This window comes from Telopea speciosissima, chromosome 9, assembly GCF_018873765.1.
Source record: "Telopea speciosissima isolate NSW1024214 ecotype Mountain lineage chromosome 9, Tspe_v1, whole genome shotgun sequence".
NCBI lineage: Eukaryota > Viridiplantae > Streptophyta > Magnoliopsida > Proteales > Proteaceae > Telopea > Telopea speciosissima.
Window position 1 is genome coordinate 46,895,849 of NC_057924.1, and position 26,686 is coordinate 46,922,534.

Below are 26,686 nucleotides of genomic sequence, written 5' to 3' on the forward strand. Positions count from 1 at the left end.
TTCGATTCGGCCCTTGTGGGAACTGATGGGCTAAATCCAGATTCTGATGTTCTAATATATATTATCTTTACCTTCCTTACCATGTAGTTGGGCTAAGGTGGACCTGTGGAGATTCGCAGGTGATGCTGAAGACTCTTCAATCGGCTATTGTACAGTAATGGTCCTTTGTAATCTAGCATCATAATTATCATTAGGCAGTGCATGTGTTTCCTCAATGTTATTAGTTCATGCTTTGTGATGCATTATATTAAGCAATTGGAGCAGTGACACACCCCCCCCCCCCCAAAAGAAAACAGTTTTACAACTTAATTAATATATAGAAAGCTGTTTAGCTCTTCTCATTGAAGAGCACGGCAGAAATTCCAAAATTGATAGTTTTGTCTTTTGCTTTTGGGTTTCTTTACTTTGGAGAGAGGGCTGTAAAGGATTTGAATCCATAGCTTCCATGGTGTGAGAGAAAGAATAAAATAAACTGCATTTGTAATGAAAGAAGAACTTTTGGGTTTTTTTTTACTTTGGAGAGAGGACTGCAAAGGGTTTGAATCCATAGCTTCCATGGTGAGAGAAATAATAAAATAAACTACATTTGTAATGAAAACAGAATAAGCAGAATTGCTCAAAGATTATACCTCAAATGAAGGTATTTGAGAGAGGAAGAAACATCTATCCAACAATTGCTCTCCCGGAATTTTAGTATTGGGTTTCAAAGAACCACTACATGTATCCATTATCTATGTGTACAAAGCCAGCTTTTACACACTCATCTTTAAGGACTGTTATTGTGTGATCATTTGGAGTCTTGAAGAAGCGTTTTTCCATTTTAAAAATGATGCCTCCATATAGTTTTAAAACACAAGTTTTGATTGTACTTGCATATGTAGCCAGACATAATTTTATTAGAAAACGAAGTGGCATCAAATTGGGTTTTTGAAAAAACTGAGAGGGCAGAGTTTGATAGCGAAGATGAGGACAGTGATAGCGATAGCGACGACGATGAGATCGTGAATATTGCAAATGTTGCATGTCGTACACAACAACAGTAAGAAGCATATCGAAAACTATTTGCAGATCAAATTGAAGAAGCTTACCGTGATTGATGATAAACAATTAAGTCAATTGTGTGTTTTTAAATTTTCATTGAACTTTTTGATATGATTTTTGTTAAAGACCATTATTGATGGGCTTATGTTTATTTGACATTTTACCTTGGTATGACAATTTTATTTTATTTTTTGGAAGAAGTATGACAATTTTAAAGATAAATATCGATAGACTAGCATTTTGCATGTCATTTTATTTTGGGAAAATATCATCCCCCTCCCCTCTAAGTTTGCCTAATATCAATCCAATACCCAAGTTTTGAAAAATATCTTCCCCCTCCCCTACTTTATAAAGCTTATTTCAACCGTACCAAAATAACCGTACCCTAACCGTTAAAAAAACGCCATTAAGTGATATCCAATTTTTCTAAAACCCCAGATTATCCTTAGTAATTTTATTCCAATTTTACCCTCTTCAACCCAAAACCCCATTTCCTCTTCTTCCTCTCTACGTTTGTTCTTCTTCTTCTGCCAGCACCACCATCATTGCCACCGCTGCCGCCACAGATCCTCTTCCACCACCGCCACCACCACCACCGTCGAACCCCATTTCCATATTTTAACCCAGCTCCTCCATCCTTCTTGTGGACTAGATATTACCCATCTCTTTCTCCACACGAAACTGAAACTCAAGCCCACATCTCCATCTCCAATCTTCTTCCCGCCTTTCTTCTTCTTCTTCTCCAAACACCCTAACCGAACCCATCTCTCTTTTCCTTCAATTAACCAAATTTATCATCACACCGTGACCCACTTCCTTTCCAATACCCAAAAAAACGATACCCAAAATTCTAGAATCCAAAATTTGCAGGTTTCGGGTGATTTCAGATAGCAGCCAAGATATTGATCTGATGCTCACCAAACTAAGTGCGAATGTTACCTAGGAGATGCTCTTTGATGTCCCAAAAGTTGGGGCTGAACAGGTTACAAAATCAGATTTAAGTAACAAATCAAACCATACTGAAATAAATAGAAAAACAGAGAATCCGCTGGTTTGTTAAAACTGAAATTAAGCTTTGGAGATTTGATTTCTGTTATCTTTTATCATTCAACCATCCACAATCACCCCAACTTCCGCCTTTCACCTTCCACCCTCCACCCAACTTCTATTTGGCTTCTCATTTGCATCTCCTTACCTTTTCTCTTCCCTACCTTCTTCCTTATTTTCTTTCAACCCGGACCCTTGCACATATCAGTATGTCACTTTAATAGAATTAGGATTTGAACTCAGGATTCAAGAGATTTACTTTAACACACTCAAAGCGACATGGATGAGCTTAAGAATCCCATCGAGTGGAGATAATATATCAAGGGATAAATTCTAAAAACTTCAAGTTAAAGAGATCAATATATTCTAAGATATGCCAATTCTTGATATAGGGATCAGATGTAGAGATTTATCAGCATAGACCAAACCTAATCTCAGACCAGCCTTCAACTACTGTCGAATAGCCCTTCTAGTTTGATCTCCAAAATAGTAGCAGCAGTTGTCGTTCGCCCATGATTTTGGAGGCTGCCGGCCCTCCTTTTGGCCACCACAAGGGGCGGCGGTGGGTGAATTGAAACCCTAAATAGGGTTTTTTTCCTGTTTGTCGATTTGGGGAAGACGATGGGGAATATTCCCCGTCTGATTCCCTCAATATAATTAAAAGAAAAAGGTTTTCTTTAAGTTAAGTAATTGGAATTTGCTAACGTGCACTACTGAGAATGTGCTTATGTGTGCCAGGGTCGGATTGGTGGATCCACCCATTAACTCTAATTTAAAAAGGGTAATATTGACTTTTCATATGCCATTTTAACAGAGTTAGTCATTTAGGGTACGGTTGATAGTAACTTTATAAAGTAGGGGAGGGGGAAGATAGTTTTCAAAACTTGGGTACTGGATTGATATTAGGCAAACTTAGAGGGGAGGGGGATGATATTTTCCCTTTTATTTTTCATATAACTTTTTGATCAATTCGCCAACTGACGGTGCCTACTTCGTATACTTCGCAATAGATATTACCGTTGTGTGGGTCCCTATGTTCAAATATACATGTACTTCTTACAAAGCACATACATAATATATTATGCATTAGACATTCCAAGCCTATTTTTCATTATATTATCTATTATGTCGAGTAGTAACCAAACAATTATTGTTTATAGCCCATAACCTATTATCATAATTGATTATTATAAATAGGTCATAAATATAAAAATAAACTATGCCAAAGAGAGCCGATATTGATTTATCAATATTGAACAATATATCAACTTGAGGATTTCCCCAAAATAATATAAATCTGTTAGGGGCATAAGTTTCCAAATAGGTAACTTCTCTCCTTCATGGCTAATCCCAAGTTTCCATAATAAGAAACACTTCAAATAGGAAACTATGTGAACCAAGGTATCCATAAAATCCCGTTTCAATTAATGTAGGATACTGGTGACATGACCTATTATAAGAACATCACAACAACTATGTGTTTATCAGGTTTCAATGAGTAAATAATTTTCTATAACAAAAATAAAAATACAATTTACGGAGGGGGGGTATTCCATTCTTTTTCAGTTTTTTTTTCCCTTTCTTCTTATCCTTGACAGCATGGAGGGTGTTATCTCCTCTAAGAGAATTCCTACTCTTAAGGCCATAGGAAGGGGAAGTTAAGTTAGTAGTGATTTGAGGCTTTTGTTTAAAGAAAAAAAATATGGAAGTTAATGTTTTGAGGTGCCGTTTTAAGGAAAAAAACATAGAAGTTAAAGTTAGTATTGATTAGAGGCTAAGGTTTCCAATTTTAACTCAAACATCTCTCCAACATTTTTCTTTTGGCAATTTCCTAAATTGGGTGTTGTTGTCAATGCTACCTAAAATTCTTATATAAACCAACCATCTCCCAATCAAAGGAGACTCATCGTGTTGCGTATGAAAACCTCCGGTAGTTGGTTCGCCCGTGGATGAACCTGCAAAAACCAAGCAATGAGCGCAGGAGGGCCGGTGTGGCTCCGGCCTAGGACTCTCCGATGCTCAAGTCAGGTCTTCAACGCGACAACGTAACTGCGTAGTAAAAAGCAAGATGTCGAATAGAGCTCCATACCTGGGTATTTATAGAGTAAGGAGGAGATGAGACGGCTGGGAGAGTCCGAGTATGGTAGGAGTCCTTTCGGAAGGTTCTCTCGCGTAGAGCGGAGTGGAGAGTTATTTTCGGGGTCGGACTCTTATTAAGGTAAGAGTCCATGTAGAGTGTGATTCCGTGTTGCGCTGGGATCGTGGCTCGGTCCTTATCCCGTGATTCTCGGGATGTGCTGACGTGGCCCGGAGATCCCCGGTGGGGTGCTATGAGAGCCTCCATGGAGGAGGGCTCGGCCTACGAGGTCGGCCCGTGGGGTCGGCAATGGAGGTCGGCCCGGGAGGAGGTCGATCTCGGCCATGAGGTCGGCTAGGAGTCTATGGCTGACCCGTATAATCTCGGCCTCCGCTACCGGCCAGCTCGCTCAAACCAGGCTTTGTCAGGTGACTTATCGGATATGGGGTCGGCCCAATTTCCTGCTCGGCCCAACTCGGTTCTCGGACTGAGGTCGGGTCGGCCACGTGGCAGCCTCTGATAGGTGGGGTGTTTTATGCCTCATCACAGGCCCCCCCACTCATCAGGTGTCGGCTCGGCGTTGATGAGTGAAATTTCCTGGGGGCTTATCGGGAAGATTCTTACGGTTGGGCCGAGATTATTTATTTCTGCGGATTTGACGTTGCACGATCTGACGGTTGGGTGTCCGTGCCACGTCAGCAGAGTCATTATGGAGGGCTCGGGAATTCGAAACGTCCTTCGATCTGGGCCGTTGGATCATGCTGAGCTCTGGTCGGCCGTTGGATCAGTGAAACCCCAAGATTATAAATAGGCGACTCCTAACTATTCATTCTTCACTGCTCTAAGTTATTGACTTCTCGGCAAGTTTGGAACCGTCAACTCGGTAGATCTCGTCGTTTGCCTGCTCGTGATCGACTCGGCTGAAGCTTCGTTCGTGATCGACTCGGCCGTCGTTTCGTTCCCGCTCAACTCTTCTTCAACCAGTAAGTCTTCTCCGCCCAGTATGTCAGTTGGTAGTAGTCCTGTGGGCGAACTGCTCGCCGGGGCGAGAGGGCTCGAGTCCGAGCCGAGAACTCCCCGTCCGCTCTCCCACCATAGACCTGTTGGGCTCGACCTCGACGAGCCCGATGTAGTGGAGCTTCGTCAGGCCGAGGTGGCCGAGCCCCCGTTACCCATGGAGTTTGACCACGCGGCCCAATCCATAGACGCAGACCGGGCCGAGAACTCCGGGTCGTCCTCATCCGATGAGGAATCAAGCGAGGGAGATTCGTCCGAGATGGGGGTTGGCTCGGTAAGCTCGTCCACCGATGCCCCTGAGCCCGAGGAAGGCAGTGTCGGTACCGTTCCGAGCACAATCATGGAGGCCGACCTCGACTATCTGAGGACGACCTACGCCATCCCCGAGGACATTCAGCTCCGAGTTCCTAATCCCGGGGAGATGGCTTGCTTCATCAGGCCCGGTGAGGTGGCTCTGTACGAGACGCCCTTCAAGTATGCGTTTCGGCTCCCCGTTCTCAGCCTGGTGGACCAGATCTTGGACCACTTCCACCTGTCTCCTGGTCAGTTGGTGCCGAACTCTTGGCTGGCCGTGTATGGCTTCTACGCCCTGTTCTGCGAGATGGGCCGAGGTGCGAGCGTGGCGCTTTTCTCTCGGCTCTTCTTCCTGAAGAAGTCTCCCGAGAAGGGGTGGTATTATTTCTGCCGCCGATCAGGGAAGAGTGCGGCTCTAGGCGGTCACAAGTTTTTGGTCGGCACGCCGACCTTCAATAAGTACTGGAAGCCCCGTTTTTTCTTCGCTTCCATTCCCAACAGCCCTCTCCGAACCGAGTGGAAGGAGATGAATCTGAACTATGTAAATAGAGTACTACCCCTGACTGAGAACGAGATGACCTCGCTCGACCTGATCCCCCAGCGTCCGCCCTTCGATGTTCTCCAGCTTCAGGACGAGGGGTTTCTTCAGAGTTGGCATATGACCCCTGGTAGGAACCCTTGCCGAGCTTATCTCAGTTATCCGAGCAGACCCCTTTACTTAACTTAGTTTTCTTTTCCTTTTCTGACTCGTTTCCTATGTTTTCGGTTTCTCTTGCAGTGGTCGGCCACATTCCCCCAATGGACACAGCTCGGCTGAGGGCCGAGATTATCGCGGATAGGAAGAAGAAGAATGCCGAGAAGAGACCCCGGGGCGAGTCTTCCAAGGCCTCCAAGGGAAAGGGGGTGATGCCAGGACCATCGGACGCGGTGGTCGGTCTGGAGGCCGAGAAGAATACGGGTCAAGCCGGGTCTCCGAGGAAGGGGAAAGGCCGAAAAGGCGAGAGGAGCCCGCCGAGAGACATCAAACGCCAAAAGCTCTCGGTAAACCTGACGAGTGGCGGCCTTCCGCCCGTGGCCTCTCCCACCAACATCTCCCGATACGTCCTGGGGAGGGCTTCGGCCAACAACGTCCCTGTGAGGCCGACCTGGCGCCTCTTCCCTGGGGACTCGGCCTTGACGTCGGCCGCTCACGCCAAGGAATGGCTGGATGCAGGCCGGCTCCCAGCCGACAAGGAGAAGCTCGAGGCGCTGTCCGACCCTGGGCTCCTCTCCACCCTATTTCAAGACTTCAATATGGTAAGTTTCCTTGTCGGCTCTTGCCTATGATCTGATATGTGTAGTTTATCCTGATTTTTTGTTCTCATGCTTTTTTGTAGGGGTTCGCCAAAGCCGTGGAGACCATGCTCCGCTTCGAGCGGCTCCTGACCGAGAACTATTCCTTGGACGTCCAGTGCAAGAAGGCTTATCAGGACGCCCAGGATGCTGTTCAGAGGCGTCGGGAGACCCAAGAGAAGCTCACCGCTGCTGAGGCCGAAGTGGAGAGCTCTCAGGCCGAGGTGGCCAGGCAGAGAGAGAAGGTCCGGGCTCTGCAGGCTTGGCTCGCCGAGGTGAAGGAGAAGGCCAAGGAAGATCTGGCCACGGCTCGGAGCGCGGCGATCAGCGACTATCTCCAATCGGAGGAGTACGCCGATATATGCCATGAGATCAGGAAGCCTCCCTTCGCCGAAGGTTTTGAAGCAGGCCGAGCTGAGCTTTTGGCCGAGATCAAGGCAGCGTATCCTGATCTCAATCTCTCCCGCTTTGACGATGACGCGACCACTTTTGCAGGGGAGATGGGAGATGAGGAGGGAGCCGAGGTCACCCAAGCTCAGCCCCTGGAGGCACCTGCTCCAGCCGACGTCCTCCCTCTGGGAGCTGGACCTCAAGACCCTGCTGCCGAGCCCAATATCGTGGACGCCTCCGAGGGCGCCTCCAAGTCCCATGCCGAGGAGACGGAGATGTAATTTTTTTTTTTTTTTTTTATGGGTGTGGGGCCGAGCTGCCTCTTTTGTAACCGTGCCGATCAGTCGGCTTACAATGAATAAAACAACTTATTTTTGTCAGAATTTGTCTAAGTATTTGAACTCGGCGCCCTCAGTATTCTTTTCCTTGCGTATTCTGTTTCATTTGTGGCCAAGCTGCCGAGTCGTTTCACTAACCGAGCTTAGGAACTCGTCTCTTTTCTATCCATACCCAACGTTGTCGGCGGTTTTGGCCATGCACGCCCGAGGTCAATGAGATCTTCGCTTTGGTTGGTTAATTCGCCTTTCCCTTCAGTCCGATTGGAGAGGCTATCATTTAAGCGGACGCGTGGCCGAATATCCTTCTTGGCCGAGCCTAATGCCTTAGCGTGGTTTTGTACTTCGTTAGGCTCGGCCAAACAGGGATGTCGGCCCTTGAGAGGTCGGCCATGTCTATGTGGACAGGTCTTACGACTCGGCTGCCGACCTATGAGGGTCGGTTTTTTATGTCGGCTTGGTCTATGAGGACCGGTCTTATGACTTGGCTGCCGACCTATGAGGGTCGGTCTTTGATGTCGGCCTGGTCTATGAGGACCGGTCTTATGACTTGGCTGCCGACCTATGAGGTCGGTCTTTGATGTCGGCACTGGTCTATGAGGACCGGTCCTATGACTTTGCCTGAGCCTATGAGGGTCGGTCTTTGATGGCGGCCTGGTCTATGAGGACCGGTCTTATGACTTGGCTGCCGACCTATGAGGGTCGGTCTTTGATGTCGGCCTGGTCTATGAGGACCGGTCTTATGACTTGGCTGCCGACCTATGAGGGTCGGTCTTTGATGTCGGCCTGGTCTATGAGGACCGGTCCTATGACTTGGCTGCCGACCTATGAGGGTCGGTCTTTGATGTCGGCCTGGTCTATGAGGACCGGTCCTATGACTTGGCTGCCGACCTATGAGGGTCGGTCTTTGATGTCGGCCTGGTCTATGAGGACCGATCTTACGATTTCGACTTGGGAGCTTGCCAATACGTTGAGTGTTGGAGAAAAGACTTTATTGAATCAAATGTCGGAACTGAAACCGAATACAAGCATGTTCAATTATTGAAAAAACTTTTTCAAATTTTCCGAGTTCCAAGGTCTCGGTACCTTCTTGCCCCCCGGAGTCTGCAAGCGATATGTGCCAGGGCGAATTTGCTTGGAGACTATGTACGGGCCTTCCCAATTTGGTGCTAATTTTCCTTGTTGCCTCGGCTGGGATGCGCTGAGTTTTCTGAGAACAAGGTCCCCTTGACGAAAATGCCGCTCTTTGACTCTTGAATCATAGTAGCTTGCCGTCTTCTGTTGGTACGCCGCGTTTCGGAGTAGGGCATTCTCTCGGACTTCATCGAGGAAGTCCAGATTGACTCTCAGCCCATCTTCATAGGTCTTCTCATCGAAGTTGAGCACTCGGTATGATGAAGCCATAACTTCAACCGGTGCGAGGGCTTCGGTCCCATAAGCGAGGCGAAATGGGCTCTCCCCGGTTGGAGTTCTTACAGTCGTCCGATATGCCCATAGGACGCTTGGGAGTTCTTCCACCCATCTCCCCTTGGCCTCATCCAACCTCCTCTTAATGCCGGCAAGTAATGTTCGGTTGGACACTTCTACTTGTCCGTTTGCTTGTTGGTGAGCTACCGAGATGGGTCGGAAGTCAATGTGGAAGTGCTCGTAGAATTCTCGGAAGGCCGTGTTGTTGAATTACGCGCCATTATCAGTGATGAGAACTTTCGGTAGCCCGAACCGGTAGATGACCTTATCTCGGAAAAATTTTTCCATGTTCTTCTCAGTGATGGTGGCAAGGGGCTCGGCCTCGACCCACTTGGTGAAGTAATCGATCGCCACTACTACGTATTTTCTGTTTCCCGATGCCGGGGTGAAATCTCCGAGAATGTCCATTCCCCACATAGCGAATGGGATTGGGCTCAGTATTGAGGTTAATTTTGTTGCTGGTCGGCTTGGGATTGGCGCGAACAGTTGGCACTTCTCACATGTCTTCACGTATTTCATGGCCTCTTCTTGCATTCTTGGCCAATAGAATCCTTGCCGAAGTATCTTGTATACAAGAGCTCGGCCGCCCATGTGACTCCCGCATATTCCCTCATGCACCTCGGCTAATGCATACTCGGCCCCCTTCGGTCCCAGACATCGGAGAAGAGGGGCCGAGATTGCCCTTTTGTAGAGTACTCCGTCGATCATCGAGTACTTGGAAGATCGGATCTTGACCTTCCTTGCTTCGTCTCGGTTCCCCGGGAGCAGATCATTCTCCAAGTAGTTGACAATGGGGTCCAACCAGGTCGGCCCATCCTCTTCAATGTGCTTTATGCTTTCTTCTTGTAAGGATGGCTTCTCCAATATTTCTATGTATACCGACCGGCTCAAATATTGGAGGTCGGCCTCGGCCAACCTAGATAAGGAGTCCGCCGCGGCATTCTCTTTTCTCGGTATTCGAGTCATCTCAAAGTGTTCGAGCTCGGAGAACAGATCTCGGGCTCGACCCAGGTATGCTATCATCCTTTCGTCTTTTGCCTCGTAGTCTCCGTTGACCTGGTTGACCACGAGTTGGGAGTCTCCTCGCACCTTCAACCGCTTTATGCCCATAGCTTTGCTGACTCGAAGTCCAGCTAGAAGGGCTTCATACTCAGCCTCATTGTTTGAGGCGGGAAACTTGAACCTTAGGGCATATTGGACTAGAAAGCCTTCGGGGCTTACAAGTATTAGGCCGGCCCCGCTTCCTCCGGAATTGCTTGAGCCGTCAACATTCATGGTCCAAATCGAGTCGGCCGTAGCCCCGGCCTCCTCGACTGTCTTTTTTTCTCCAACCTCATGCTCGGGCCCCGTGCATTCGGCGATGAAGTCGGCCAGGGCTTGTCCTTTTATCGCCGTCCTCGGTCTATAGCTTATGTCGTATTCACTTAGCTCAACTGCCCAGGAAATCAGCCGTCCCGAAACGTCGGGTTTGTGTAATATCTTTTTGAGTGGCTGGTCGGTCAGTACCACGATCGGGTGAGCTTGGAAGTACGGCCTTAGTTTCCTTGCAGCTGTGATTAGAGCGAATGCTACTTTCTCAAACCCGGAGTACCTTGTCTCGGCATCAACAAGAACGTGGCTGATATAGTATATCGGCCTTTGAGTTCGACTCTCTTCCCTGATCAACACCGCACTGACCGCTACGGGAGTGGCGGCTAAGTAGACTTGAAGCTCCTCTTTTGGTTCAGGTCGGGCGAGAAGAGGCGGGTTCTCCAAATATTTCTTCAGCTCTTCAAAAGCTTCTTGGCATTCGGATGACCTGATAAAATCTTTTGGGTTCCGGATATTCTTTAGGGCCTTAAAGAACGGTAGGCACTTATCGCCCGATCTCGACATGAATCGCGCCAATGCCGCCACACGTCCGTTTAGCCTTTGTACTTCTCGGATCGTCCTTGGAGGACTCATCTCTTGGATGGCTCTGATTTTTGCCGGATTGGCTTCGATGCCTCTGATAGAGACCATGAAGCCGAGGAACTTTCCCGAGGTTACGCCGAATGCACACTTGGCTGGATTCAGCTTCATCTGGTTCTTCCTCAATACGCCGAACGCTTCTTCCAGGTCAGCCAAGTGGTGTTCGGCCTTCAAACTTTTCACCAACATGTCGTCCACGTAGACTTCCATGTTCTTTCCGATCTGCTTGTGGAATATACAGTTCACGAGGCGCTGGTATGTCGCTCCGGCGTTCTTCAATCCGAACGGCATAACCTTGTAGCAGAAATTCTCTTGGTCAGTTCGGAAGGCCGTGTACGACTCGTCCTCCTCATGCATCATGATTTGGTTGTAGCCGGAGTACGCGTCCATGAAACTCAGCATCTCGTGACCTGCCGTGGCGTCGATCAAGAGGTCGATCCGAGGTAGGGGGTACTCATCTTTTGGGCAGGCCTTGTTGAGGTCGGTGTAGTCGACGCACATTCTCCACTTTCCGTTCGGTTTAGGGACCATGACGACATTAGCCAACCAGGTCGGGAATTTCTCTTCTCGGATGAATCCTGATCGGCGAAGCTTCTCCACCTCTTCTTTGATTGCAGTTTGTCGATCAAGTGCGTAGTTCCTTCTTTTCTGCCGGATTGGTTTCCGACCCGGATCCACATGAAGTCGGTGCTCAGCTATATGTCTGGGTATGCCCGACATGTCCGCGGCCGACCAGGCGAAGACATCGGCGTTCGTTTTTAAGAAAACTCCGAGCCGCCTCCTTTGATCTTCACTTAGTAGTGATCCGAGCTGGACCACCTTGGCTGGGTCATCTTCGCTGAGATGAAGTGGGGTCAGGTCTTCCACGGGTTGCCCTCTTCTCTCGATAAGCTCATCCCGCTGATCTTCAAGGAGATGTACGACGCACATGGCCATTCCTCGAACATTACCCTTGTTTTGCTTGACGAAAGTAGCGTAGCACTCTCGTGCCTTCTTTTGGTCTCCTCGGACCTCGCCGACACCGTTCTCAGTGGGGAACTTCATCTTCAAGTGAGTCGGGGACATGATGGCTTGGAGGGCGGTCAATGAACGACGGCCGAGTATGGCGTTGAAAGCCACTACCGACCGTACCACCATGAATTTGACTTGGATCGTCGCCTGGCATAGAGCTTGTCCAATTGTGACTAGTAGATCGATCGAGCCCTTGATGGTCGCGGCCGCTCCCGAGAACCCGTGAAGCGAGGTTCCTTCGGGCTTAAGCGCTTCGTCGCCGAAGCCAAATTATCGGTACGCTTCCAGTGACATAAGGTCCACGGATGCGTCGGTGTCAACTAATACACGGTGTACGGGTCTGTTCGCAATTTCTACCTGCACCACTAAAGCATCGTCATGAGGTAAACTTATACCTTCGAGGTCGGCTTCCGTGAAGGAGATCGTCACCGCCGGCCTGAGTTTCTTGGCGGGCATCTCGGCTACTCCGACGAAGCGAGCGTTTGCCTTAGCCTTTCGAGTACTCTCTTGCCCGGGCCCTCCGAGGATAGTGTATATGGGGGCTCCCTTGTCATTGCTCGGCCCGGATCCGTCCTCCTTCTCGGTTCGGACGTTGTCATCATCTCTTTCAACTCGCCTGTTTTCGGCCTTAGGCTCGGCTCTTCTTTGATCTCGGTCATCAGGCCGCCGACCTCCACGATCTTCTCGGCCTCCTTTGACATATCGCTTCAAGTGGCCCGCTTTTATCAGCTCTTCGATTTCTCTTTTCAGCTGATAACAATCTTCGGTGTCGTGACCGATGTCCTTGTGGAATTGGCAATATTTGTTGGGATTCCGAGATGACCCCGCTTGCATCGGTCGGGGTCGGCGGATGTACCCCCCATCTTGTATTTGCATCAGGATCTCCTTGCGAGATGCATTCAATGGCGTGTAGTCGGGGCTCCGAGCTCGATCCGACCTGTCAGCTCGGCGATCCGTCCTTGGCCTTTTGTCTTCTCTTCGGTCGTCTGTTGTTGGCCTTTTCTTGTCGGTACGACCTTCGTTGCCCTTCCGGGCTTGGAGGACCTCGGCCATATTTGCGAACTCGTTGCACCTCTCCAAGAGCTCGGCCAGGTTTCTTGTCGGCTTTCGGGCCAAGTCCTTGATAAGGTCCATGTCGGCCAATCCGTTGCTCATAGCCGTATGGGCCGTGGCCTCATCCAAATCCTTGATATCTAAGGATTCCTTGTTGAAGCGGGAGACGAATGCTCGGATCGACTCGTCGGGCCTTTGCTTCACGCTGAGGAGGTTGACCGTGGTCTTCTTATGTTTCATACTACTCTGGAAGCGCGTGACAAAGGCTCGGCAGAGTTGAGCGAAGCTTTTTGTGGAATTCGATGGCAACCAGGAGAACCATGAGGTCGCCGCGCCCTTGAGGGATGCAGGGAAGGCTCGGCAAGAGACGATCTCGGTTCCCCCGTACATGGTCATCATCGCATTAAAGTAGTTGATGTGATCTGTCGGGTCGGTCGTCCCGTTGTATCGGTCGAACGGGGGAGGTTTGAAACCGTTGGGTAGCGGCGCGGTCATGATCTCGGGAGGATACGGGTGACGCCCGACCAAAGAGTAGGCATCCGGGGTCGCTTGTTTCTTCAACCCCTCCACTTGCTCGTCCAAATCTCGTAGCCGCTTCTCCAGCTCGGTTTCAGGTGCTCGGCCAACCGGCTCCTCGGCCCGGGGTTGATATGGTCGGTCGTCCAGCTGTAGTCGGCCATTCTGGTCAGCTCGGTCCTCACCATCCTTCCTTGTTCTTTTTTCTTCTTGGAAGTTGGACCCTCGAGGGCTCCCCTGTCGTTCTTCTCGGGGAGGTGAGCTCTGACGCCGGGGAGTATGACGCGATCCTTGTTCGTGTCTCGGTGCGCGCCCTTCAATCGGGTCTTTCCTTTGTTCTCGGAATATCCTCGGCGGTTCGTCCTCTCCGATCCGTCCAGAAAATACCAACCTCCTTGCTACAGAGCCGGCTGGTTCAATTTCCTGCCCTATTCGCGGGCTTTGGCGATGTTCTTGTTCACCCCGTCGAGCGCCTCTACTGGGGCGCGGAGGTGGAGTCTTCTGAAGAGACTGGTGCGAGGACGCAACCCGACTCGGCTCGGCCCTACGCCGGCCACCATTTTGCTGCAAGCTTCTTTCAGCGCGGGCCGGAGCTGGAGGGAGCGCGGCCGGCGGCTGACCCATCAGCCCGCCTCGGGCCATCTGGTTCATGAAGGCGCGTAGCATCTCGTTGGTGTGGAGCATCTGCAGCTGCAAATCCATAACCTGTCGATTATTTGCCGGGGCTTCTGGGTCCAAACTCTCCGGCAAGGGTGGCGGTGCAGGTAGGACATTCCAGTCCAAACTTGGCTCGGCCTGTACCCGGCTAGCCGCGGCCATGGTTAGTGCACCTCCTCCATTCTCGCTCTCTGGAGGTGGAATGGTGCCCGTGATGGGCTGCGCACCACCTGCCCTAGGGGGTCTTCTGTTTATCCCCTGCCGAGAGGCTTCGGGGGGCGGTGATCGTCTCGTCGGCACAACGGGTTGCGGCTCCTCCGTACGGGAAGTAGAACCATGCTGCCCTGACCTCGTATGCACCATTATTATTGTTCTAGGAATTGGCGAGAAACGACGATGCTTGCGATGTCGTTCCCACGACGGCGCCAAATGCATTGCGTATGAAAACCTCAGGTAGTTGGTTCGGTGGATGAACCTGCAAAAACCAAGCAATGAGCGCAGGAGGGCCGGTGTGGCTCCGGCCTAGGACTCTCCGATGCTCAAGTCAGGTCTTCAACGCGACAGCGTAACTGCGTAGTAAAAAGCAAGATGTCGAATAGAGCTCCATACCTGGGTATTTATAGAGTAAGGAGGAGATGAGACGGCTGGGAGAGTCCTAGTATGGTAGGAGTCTTTCTTTCGGAAGGTTCTCTCGCGTAGAGCGGAGTGGAGAGTTATTTTCGGGGTCGGACTCTTATTAAGGTAAGAGTCCATGTAGAGTGTGATTCCGTGTTGCGCTGGGATCGTGGCTCGGTCCTTATCCCGTGATTCTCGGGATGTGCTGACGTGGCCCGGAGATCCCCGGTGGGGTGCTATGAGAGCCTCCATGGAGGAGGGCTCGGCCTACGAGGTCGACCCGTGGGGTCGGCAATGGAGGTCGGCCCGGGAGGAGGTCGATCTCGGCCATGAGGTCGGCTAGGAGTCTATGGCTGACCCGTATAATCTCGGCCTCCGCTACTGGCCAGCTCGCTCAAACCAGGCTTTGTCAGGTGACTTATCGGATATGGGGTCGGCCCAATTTCCTGCTCGGCCCAACTCGGTTCTCGGACTGAGGTCGGGTCGGCCACGTGGCAGCCTCGATAGGTGGGGTGTTTTATGCCTCATCACATCGATCGAGATCTTCTTCCCTTGGAAGTTCTTGAAGCAATGGAAGCCTCAAATCACCTCGTACCAAAGATGCTAGTAATTATTCTAATTGTTGTGTTACTGCATTCAAGCCATGCTCTTGTTCATGTCCAACATGAAGTTCCAGGTGCTCCGGATCCAATTCATAATCAATTTTGGTCGGAGGACACTGTCATCAACAAGTTGGTTCCACCATCAGGTCCAAGCCCAATAAATGATGGAAAGATTGACCCCATTCAAACGAACAATGAATTTCCAGGTGATGATGTCAAAGTAAAAGTTCCAGGTGGTCCGGACCCACTTCATAATTAATTTCAGTTAGAGGAATATGTCATCAATGTACCATTTGGTTACACCATCAGCTCCAAACCCAATAATATTCATAATGGAAGGATTTGCTCACTTGGAAGAGCTCTATATAAAAATCTTACTTGTAATGATAAAAGAATAGAACAATTGCTACTTTGAATAAATAAAGCTATCTTGTCTTATTTTCACATTTTCGATTTAAACTTTACTATTTTTTTTTTGGTAACAAAATCTTTCAAATTTTTTTATTTAGAAGATGTATTCTACTGTTTATATCTTCGGCTCATGAATCTGGTGATTAGGATTTATGGATATCTAAAGAAAAAACTCTCCATCAGGTTCAGACTGAGAGCACAGTGACTTGACTCCACCTCTATGAGATATCAACAGGAAATCTCCTACAGGTTCAGATCCAATACATAATGGTATACAACCCTCTGAGTAGGAGTTGTGAAAGAAAGTATACATTAGTCAAAACCTTTTTTAAAATGGAATCTATCATGTCTTTTCTTTCACAACTGAGGGGATATTGGGAAATGGTACATTGATCAAGAGAGTGTATAGTGAATGAACATGTACCCTTTTTTTTGTGTGGTAGATAACAGGGTTATTCATTCACGTGGGCCCAACGCCAATAGAAAAACAATATACATAAAAGGATATTGAAAAAAGATAGGTAGAATGACCAACAGAAAATTTAAGGCTTCTGTTTAAAGAAAAAATATGGAAGTTAAAGTTTTGAAGTGATTTGACAGTGTCTGATTTTTAAGGTGGGGTGGATGTGGATCTTGAGCCGGTTGAGTCATGAGTGGCAGTGCTCTCCTCCGCTTTCTCCAGGGAAGGTCGTAGAGAATGCAGACTTACTTGGCTCACACCCTGCCCCCTCCCAGGGGCTGGTGGCCCAAGGCTGTTGCATATAGGTTGTCATTGTTGGCAACCAAGTGCAGATCAGTGATGAGGTGGCCAGTCTTGAGGTGGTACAACAGTTTTTAGTTTTTAGTGTTCAGGGGCATTTTGGTCCATCTTCTTGGGTCAAGGGCAATTTGGTAATTTGGCTCAATAGTTTTTTCAAGTGGTTATATTGGTTGAGGTGGCAATGGTTTTATGGCAAAGCTTTTGAAACGCTCTCTTTCTTTTATTATTAGAGGAGAGAGAAATTTGGGGTGGACCCCACATGTCAGGTGATGTGGCAACAAAAAGTGTAGTGGCCATGCCACATGGAAGGAGACCAGCAGGGCCATTTGGTGCAGGCCGTGGGCAGCTTATTACAAGGGTTTAAATATATTTCATCAATATTTTTGTCTATAGAGGTTTAAAAGGTGAGACAAGGGGGTTATTTGAAATTTCTAAAAAGTTGAAGAGATAATGGCGTTTTAATGAAATATGTTTTGACTTCATAAAGAAGGGTTGTTGGACTTTCATGTGAATTTCGTGAGTTGGTTTGTTAATGGCAGAATTAAAGAAGGATTTATTAGTTTTCAGATTCCATTTGAGAGCATTTGATTAGCTCTCCAAAAAGGCATCTTGCAAGCCATGCAAGTCTCTTTCCATTTTCTGAGAAGTTCAATTTTTCTGTTAATGCCTAGCATGTGCTCTGATTGAAGATTCCTTTTTTGTGAAAAGTTGATTGGCTCATCTCAAAAGCGTTTTGTGGTCTTTTTATAAATCTTTTTGATGATTGAAGAAAAGGGGTTTTCTTCTTCAGGAAGAATCTGGTACAGAATTGATAGAGAAGAAAAAAGAGGGTTTTCTTCATTTTTTGAAAAAAAAAAAATAGTATAGCCGTGAAAAAAAAAAGGTGGGATGAACTCCACTCTCCCAAGCTTCTAATTGAGAAATCCAAAGGCTGTTAACGGTGTATGAAAGCTCATTTCAATTGTTTCTTTGAAGATTGGGATTTGTTTGATGAAGGTCTGTTCATGAAGAAAGTAAGGTATTATTTGTATTTTTTAGGAAATACAAAAAGAAGAAGAAGGCAAGAGAAGAAGAAAGCTATTGTGGTCCCTCATGCCAGTGCCTACTTGAAAACCCAAGTTTCTCCTTACAAGGAAAGAGTTGGTAGTTCCAGTGGGCTCCATCACATCTGAGATCGAAACTGACAAATGGTTGTAAAATTTCTTATCTCCTGTTTATCTTTGTGATTGTCTGTGTTCTCTATTATTACTAGTATTAGGTGATGCATGTTGGTAACCTAAGCTAGTCTGAGCTTGATTGTAGGGTATTGCTATAAACCCAAACCTCTATTGATTTTTGTATTCTGTATTTTGTGGGTGCTCTCAGGTAGTGGGTGCTATCTTGTACTGGCATTTATTTTCTCTCTCAATTCTATGTTGGGAAAAAATTGGGTGCAGGTGCTCACAGCTGTAGGTGCAGCAAAGTTGAGTATTGAGCAAATACGAAGCCCATAGTGGCATTGCTCTATGGATGTAAGCAATCTGTCGAACCATTTATATCTTTTGTTGTGCAAGTGGACTTGAAAATTTTTTATATTGGTATTTGAAGTGTGTGTGATGCAGGATGGGTGTACACACCTGGTAGAGCCTTGGAGTCTGGCTGGGGTGTGTACACAACTGTGTGATTACTATTCAGGTTCTGCCAATAGCACTGGTATCAGTGGGAAAGAATTTTAAAAGAACTTAAATCACTGATTCATCCCACTCTCAGTGATAGCCAAGAAATAACAATTGGTATCAGAGCTTGAGACTTAGGGATAGCTTCACAGGCAGCTGAGTGATTCATGGTCAGTATGGCTTTAAGAGAAGGATCTTCAGGAAAGGCACCACACTTTGATGGAACAAATTATACTTTTCAAAAAGAGCAATGACACATCTCAGGAAGAATCTGAAGATGAATCAGATGATGTAGATGATCATGCCATGTTTATGGTGTTTGAAGAAAAAGAGAATGAATCACTTAGAACATACACAACTTCTAAAGATGAAGAAGAAGGAGAGGTGAACTTTGAAGAAGAGTTTAGAGTTGATCTCAAAGAGCTCAAGAAAGAAAGAAAGAAGGTCAAACAAGTTTCACAAGATCTTAAGGAACAAGAACAGTTAGTTCTTTAGTTGAAAGAGCAAGCAGATTAATCAAGAAAAATTCTAGAAGATCTTAAAGAGAAATTATCCCAAAAAACTACAGAATACACAAAGCTTGAATAAAAAAATCTATCTTTGAAGGGTAAATTGGAAGAAGAGTTCAATATTCTAGGTGAATATTCTGACTTTCAAAAGGATATTGAGGCTCTCAAGGCAAAAGCAGCAGTGTTTGAGAAGGACTCAGATATGCAAGACATAGAAACATCTTCACTGGTGCATCCCAAAAGTAAGAAGATGAGATCCTTAGTGCTCAGAGATTAGCTCACAACAAATTCAGTCTTGGATTTGTAGGGGAATCATGAAAGAGTGTTAAGGGAAGAGGAAAAGGCACAGCTCAGAATCCTATTACTATGAAGGATAAGAGAGTTGAGAAAAACCAAACTCCACCCCATAAGACTAACCATGCTAGACAACAATAAAGGGCATGGCCAGCCAGGAGAGTAGGGAACTTTGGTTACGATTATGATTCTCAACAGAAATTTAGAAAATTTGATGATCATAGAGCTCATTACAGGTGGTAAAGAGAGTCAATGAGACAGACAACTCTTTCAAGGTCATTGTTTCAAGTGCAATACTTTTGGACACAAAATTTCAAATTGCAAATTCAATCTCGGTCTATCAAACTTTGTTGACAGGAATCCTTTTGCACCCCTGATGGATGTGATGGTTGAGTGCTACAAATGTTGCAATTATGGACATATTGCCAGGGACTACAGAACCGTATTTCCTCTGTAGAGACTATATAACTGAGGTAAACAAGGCAATGTCAGAAGTGATAAAGCAACCAAGCCTAAGAAATAGATTCCTAGAGAAAAGCAACTACAGAAACCTCAATCAAGAAATAGAGTTTGGGTTTAAAAGAGCAGTGCAGAAAAGGGCAATAGTTCTATGATTGTACAAACAACTTTTAGAGCTCAAGAGGACTTAACACTGGAGACAAGAAGAGGTTTGAGAAGTTTGAGACTTATTGTAGACACTGAAATTTTATCACCACATTAGGCGATGATGACGACGGGACACGGACGATGGACGTCGCACCCTTTTTCCTTCCTAAAACCCAAAAAGACCAAGCTCATGGACCCAAACACACCCTAAAACCCAAAAATGGTCCATTGGAGCCCAAAAGGTGAGATGTGGAGGACCACACTGTCCTGCTGTCCACGGCCCCATGGAGGTCCCCCACGGCAATGGTGTACGGAGCCGCGCCGTCGCGGAGGTTTTCGACGTCAGCAAGCTGACGTCATCCACAATGCCGTGGAAAACTCCCCCATGGCGCCGTGGTTGTCCTCCACGGCATTGTGGAGGACATATCCAGGTCAGAGGTGTTGGACACCCCCTATAAATAGGAGGGTCCCCCTCCCCTCATTTCATGGTTTTTCAGGGTAGGGAGACCCTCCTAGTGTGAGATATACCTCCTTTTGCCCTGATTTTTACTCTTGAGAGTGTCCGTTAAAGCAAGGTTCTCGAGCGTGGGTAGATCCATCGATTACCCGTTCGATAAGTGAGCAATTCCATTCCTTCGAGCTTGTTATCCCTTTAATGCACGGATAACAAGAATCCCTCATTACAGCCGTTATTCTGTCTGTTTGCAGATAACAAAAGCTACCCAAAAGAGCTGTTATTTTGTTCGAAGAAGCCGGTGTTGGTCCATTCGTCTGTCTCCCCTAAGCCAAAGGATTACCAAGATCTGAGATATATCTTCATAGAGGTATAATTACTGCATTTTCATTATTACAATGTAATCCCTACTGTTTTACCGTTTTAATGTACATATTGTAAATATAAGTGTAGTATATGTTAGGTAGCCTCACCATCACAGAAAGAGAGAATATTCGTCATTCTAGAATTTATAACAGAAAGACTGATTTTCGCGGGCAAGATGGGTGCTTAACACCTTCCCATGCTTGTAACCTAACCTCTTACCTGAATCTCTGACCAGACCATATGGAGCTCTGTAGCCCATAAACGGTCATAACGGATAGGGCTACACCTATTGGGTCCTAGGCCCTAATCCTAGGTGGCGACTCCTTATTATTTTCAACATTTTATGATGCATGACCCCCAACCCCATGATGATATGTCAAAATGATTCCCCACAAGGTAGACCCAATAGTCTATCGCCAATAAGGCTGAGAAAACCTCATCGCAGAGGACCACGTTAAGTACACCTATGTAGGTGGCTCAGTGAAGTTTGGAAACAATGATGGTGCCAAAATAGCTGGAAAGGGTACCATTAGTCTCAACAATGGGAAGGTGCAATCCCAAGATGTGTTGTATGTGGAAGGGCTTAAACACAATTTACTCAGTATCAATCAAATCTGTGACAAGGGACATGAAGTGGTATTTAATAGCCAGGGTTGTGAAATTAGAAGAACAAGCACAGGGAAGTTGATGGCCACAGGAAAGAGAACTTCAGGGAATATCTACACTCTGACTGAGACAATTGAAGATACTTGTATGGTAAGCATGGAGGAAGAGAAATGGTTATGACACAGGAGGCTTGGACATATTGGGTTCAACAGTCTTGCAAAAATTTCTTCAAAAAGGGTTGTTAGAGATATACCTATTTTGAAAAAGCCATCAAATCATATTTTTAGTTCTTGTCAGAAAGAGAAACAAACTAAAGTATCTTTCAAGTCAAAAGAGTATCATACTAGTCAACCATTGGAGTTGGTACACACTGATATATGTGGTTGTATGAGGACACAAGACATCATAGGAGAGAGATATTTTATCTTATTTATTGATGACCACCCCAGAATGACATGGGTATATTTCTTGAAGTACTGGAAATATTCAAAGTCTTCAAAAAGCAAGTTGAGAAACAGATAGGGAAAGTGATTAAATGTCTGAGATCTAATAGAGGATGTGAGTACACTTGGACAAACTTCAAAGAATATTGTTATAAAAATGGCATAAAAAGACAGACCTCAGCTGCAAGAACACCTCAACAAATTGGTGTTGCAGAAAGGAAGACCAAGACTATTCAAGAGATGGCTAGGTCCATTTTTTATTGAAAATGACATGGGTAACAAATTTGGAGAGAAGCAGTACTGTATGTTGAGAGCTCATGAGAACAAAACTCCCTATGAGATTTGGTTTTGCAAGAAAGCTACAATAAGACATTTCAAAGTCTTTGGTAGTAAGTGCTACATCAAAAACACCAGTCAAGATTTGGGGAATTTTGATGATAGAGCTTATGAGGGCATCTTTCTAGGCTATTCCACCACGAGCAAAGCTTACAGATTCTACAACAAAAGACTTGGCAAACTTCTGGAAAGTGCAGATGTCAAGGTTGATGAGAAAAGAGATTCTTCTACTATCTGAGGTGTTGATCCTTTTAAAGTTTAAGACCTCACTGAGATGAGTGATCCTGAAGACTCTTATAAAATAGGTTGATAGATAATGTGGCATAAGAAGAAGGTAGTTGGAGAGAAATCCTCTTCAATGTCGTTGGAGAGGATCCCAATCACCAATGAATTCTAACTCTGAACAACTTCCAAATTTAAGTACAACTCAATGTCTTGTCGAGCAAGAAACTATATTCCAATTTTGAGTCTCCAATTCTAACTCCGATTCCACCTTCCGTTGTCACATAGTAAAGCAAAAGCAGGAACCAAAGAAGAAATGAATTGAATTGATGGGGTTTTCACTTTTTCTTTTAGCGTGTGTGGAAACTACACACTAATTAAGCATGGCTAACCATAAAAGAAGTAGTGCCTATCTCCCTCAAGAACTTGTAACAGAGGTTCTTATCAGATTGCCTATAAAATCTCTGGTGATGTTCAAGTGTGTGTGCAAGGATTGGTTCACCCTCATCAACGACCCTCAATTTGCAAAATCTCAACTCCAACAATCCCCCTTACCTGCATCTGGGATCATCTATGAACAGAAAAAATCAGGCCTCCTTTCCTATATCAACTTAGAGTTAGAAAAAGGAGGAGTTTGGCAAGTCAATTTCAACATCGAAGAAGTCGTGAAGGAGACTGCTGTGACACTTCGAGACTCCTGCAATGGTCTCCTCCTCTTAAGCAGTAAGAACCCTGTCCAGCAATATTATGTCTGTAATCCCATCACCCAATGGTATTTGAAGCTTCGTAAATTCCTCCTCGGAAACTTTGTTCATCCTTGGTGGGCATCATTGGCTTACGACAATTCAAATCACAAGTATAAGGTTTTGGTCATCTTTCAAAAGTCAGGCCAAACAGACTGGAATTACTAGTGTGGGGTATTTACAGTTACACTGAGCAACAAAGACGGTGGTGGTGGTGGTGGTGGTGGTGGTGATGGCATCAGTTGTGGATCATGGAGAGAGTAGGACATCCCATTGGATTATCCAGATTATGATGATCTAATATATATCATCTTTACCTCCCTTACCATGTAATTGGGCTAAGGTGGACCTGTGGAGATTCGCAGGTGATCCTGAAGACTCTTGAATCGGCTATTGTTCAGTAATGGTCCTTCGTAATCTAGCATCATAATTATCATTAGGCAGTGCATGTGTTTTCTTAATGTTATTAGTTCATGCTTTGTGATGCATTATATCAAGCAATTGGAGTAGTGACCCCCCCAAAGAAAACAGTTTTACAACTTAACTAATATATAGAAAACTGTTTAGCTCTTCTCATTGAAGAGCATGGCAGAAATTCCAAAATTGATAGTTTTGTCTTTTGCTTTTGGGTTTCTTTACTTTGGAGAGAGGACTGTAAAGGATTTGAATCCATAGCTTCCATGGTGTGAGAGAAAGAATAAAATAAACTGCATTTGTAATGAAAGAAGAACTTTTGGGTTTCTTTACTTTAGAGAGACGACTGCAAAGGGTTTGAATCCATAACTTCCATGGTGAGAGAAATAATAAAATAAACAGCATTTGTAATGAAAAAAGAAAAAGCAGAATTGCTCAAAGATTATACCTCAAATGAGGGTATTTGAGAGAGGAAGAAACATCTATCCAACAATTGCTTGATCTTCTGGAATTCTAGTATTGGGCTTCAAAGAACCAATACTACATGTATCCATTATCTATCTGTACAAAGCCAGCTTTTATACACTCATCTTTAAGGACTGTTATTGAGCAATCATTTGGAGTATCGAAGAAACGTTTGATTGTACTTGCATATGTAGTCATACATAATTTTATTAGAAAACAAGTGGCATCAAATTGACTTTTTGAAAAAACTGAGAGGGTAGAGTTTGATAGCAAAGATGAGGACAGTGATAGAGATAGTGCAGACGATGAGATAGTGAGTATTGTAAATATTATACGTCGTACACAACAACAGTGGGGAAGCATATCGAAAACAAATTGCAGATCAAATTGAAGAAGCTTACCGTGATTGATGATAAACAATTGTGTCAATTGTGCATTTTACAATTTTCATTGAACTTTTTGATATGGTTGACCATTATTGATGGGCTTATGTTTATTTGACATTTTACCTTGGCATGACAATTTTAAATATAAATATCGATAGACTAGCATTTTTCACGTTATTTTATTTTTCATATAATTTTTTGATCAATCGCCAACTGACGGTGCCTAATCTGTATACTTTGCAATAGATATTACCGTTATGTGGGTCCCTATGTTCAAATGTACATGTACTTCTTACAAAACACATACATAATATATTATGCTTTAGACATTCCAAACCTATTTTTCATTATATTATCTATTATGTCGAGTTGTAACGAAACAATTATTGTTTATAGTCCATAACTTATTACCATAATTGATTATTATAAATAGGTCATAAATATAAATATAAATATAAACTATGCCAAAGAAGGCCGATATTGATTTATCAATATTGAACAATATATCAAATTGACGATTTCCCCTTCCTTCTTATCCTTGACAGCATGGAGGGTGTTATCTCCTCTAAGAGAATTCCTAGTCTTAAGGCCATAGGAAGGGGAAGTTAAGTTAGTAGTGATTTGAGGCTTTTGTTTAAAGAAAAAAAATATGGAAGTTAATGTGTTGAGGCTGCCGTTTTAAGGAAAAAAACATAGAAATTAAAGTTAGTATTGATTTGAGGCAGAGGTTTCCAATTTTAGCTCAAAGATCTCTCCAACAATTTTCTTATGGCAATTTCCTAAATTAGGTGTTGTTGTCAATGCTACCTAAAATTCCTATATAAACCAACCATCTCCCAACCAAAGGAGACTCATCGATCAGATCTTCTTCCCTTGGAAGTTCTTGAAGTAATGGAAGCCTCAAATCACCTCGTACCAAAGATGCTAGTAATTATTCTAATCGTTGTGTTACTGCATTCAAGCCATGCTCTTGTTGCTGAAGCAAGACCAGTACACATGGATTTAAAGAGCAAAACTCCCTTAGATGTCAAGTTGGTTCCACCATCAGCTCCAAGCCTATTAATTAATGATGGAAAGATTGACCCCATTCAAACGAACAATGATTTTCCAGGTGTTCATGTCCGAGAAGAAGTTCCAGGTGGTCCGGACCCACTTCATAATTAATTTCGGTTAGAGGAATATGTCATCAATGTACCATTTGGTTACACCATCACCTCCAACCGCAATAATTCATAATGGAAGGACTTGCCCTATTCGAGTACCCAAATCCCTGATGTAATGACCATCTTAACCAATTGGAAGTGCTCTATTTAAAAATCTTACTTGTAATGATAAAGAACAATTGCTCCTTTGAATAAATAAAACTATCTAGTGTCTTAAAAAATGAATTTTCAGACCATTTTATCCTTTGTCCGTACCATACTATCAATACGTTATTGGCACGGTATCAATAACAAAGAAAATGCCACTGGAGTCTCTACCACCTTTGCGTGTGATATCAACCTCAAGTGTGGAGGGGTTCCCAGTGTTTCCCTTTCTCCTGCTTTGATAAAGATCCTCTCCAATTATTTAATCGGGTAAAGTACACGTACCCCGTATAATGCACCCAATATTCCTCGTACCCCCTAAGCGGGTCAATATTAATTCCACGTACCACCACTCAATATTCCATGTACCACGCCTTCTTTACACCCCAAATGCCATTTAAGTCCACACCAAGTGTTAAATGCTAAAAAATGACCAAAGCACTATTTCTTCTATTTTTCTTAAATTTGAAAAGACTTAATTGCCCTGACCTATTTGCTAAAATTTAAAATTACCAAAATACCCTTATCTACCCCAAATCATTATCTTCTTTTATATATCCAATACCACCACCACCACCACCACCACTACCAACCACCATTAACACCATCACCATTGTGAAACCCCTCCTCCAGCCCCATCGCCACCCACCACCATTAATACCACCAGCCATCTTCTTCCCCAGATCGTTTCTCCAAAACAATGAAACCCTAAACCCATTTTAGGGTTTCAAAACCCCACTGCCGCCTTTAGCAGTGGCCAAACTAGAGGGTCGAAAAATTTTCTTATCTAAACATGGTACGAATACGATTACCCAAAAAAAATAAAAGTACTCGGAACATTTTTCACCAATCTATGCATTAATCGGCATATAATACCTCAAATCCAATTTGGTGGGCGTGATTAATGGAATCCATTTATTCCAATCTTCCAAGAAACCAAATCTCGAATCCCATTTCACATCTTCACCTGCAAAAGACTTAAAAGTCTCTCCTCTCTCTCCTCTCTCTCCTCTCTTATTGCTTTCTATTTCTTAGTTATTATCCATCTTCAAAGCTCGCAGAGTTGCAGGCTTCATGGTTGAAGAAAAAATAGTTTCTATATGTTGTTGATTTTATGATCTCTCACTTCTCATCAGTCTTCTTCAATCAAAATTGATGGGATATCTTAGCTGCAGAGCTGAATCTGCTGTCTTAACCTCCAATTCCAACACCAGTACAAGCTCCATCTCCACCTACTCTGCCCACAAACCCAAGAAGAAGAATCACAGAGAATAAACCCTCAAGATCCAACAATTCGAGTACAGT

General features: G+C 45.1%; 1 long non-coding RNA gene across 1 annotated transcript; it reads right to left on the reverse strand.

The window, feature by feature from the left end:
- On the reverse strand, window positions 1-25,516 carry LOC122640671. Its single transcript, XR_006329718.1, has 3 exons — window positions 25,507-25,516; window positions 11,346-11,360; window positions 1-132 (listed from the first exon to the last, which is right to left on the reverse strand). It is a non-coding gene; the product is annotated as an uncharacterized LOC122640671 (long non-coding RNA).
- Between the last annotated feature and the right edge of the window lie 1,170 nt (window positions 25,517-26,686).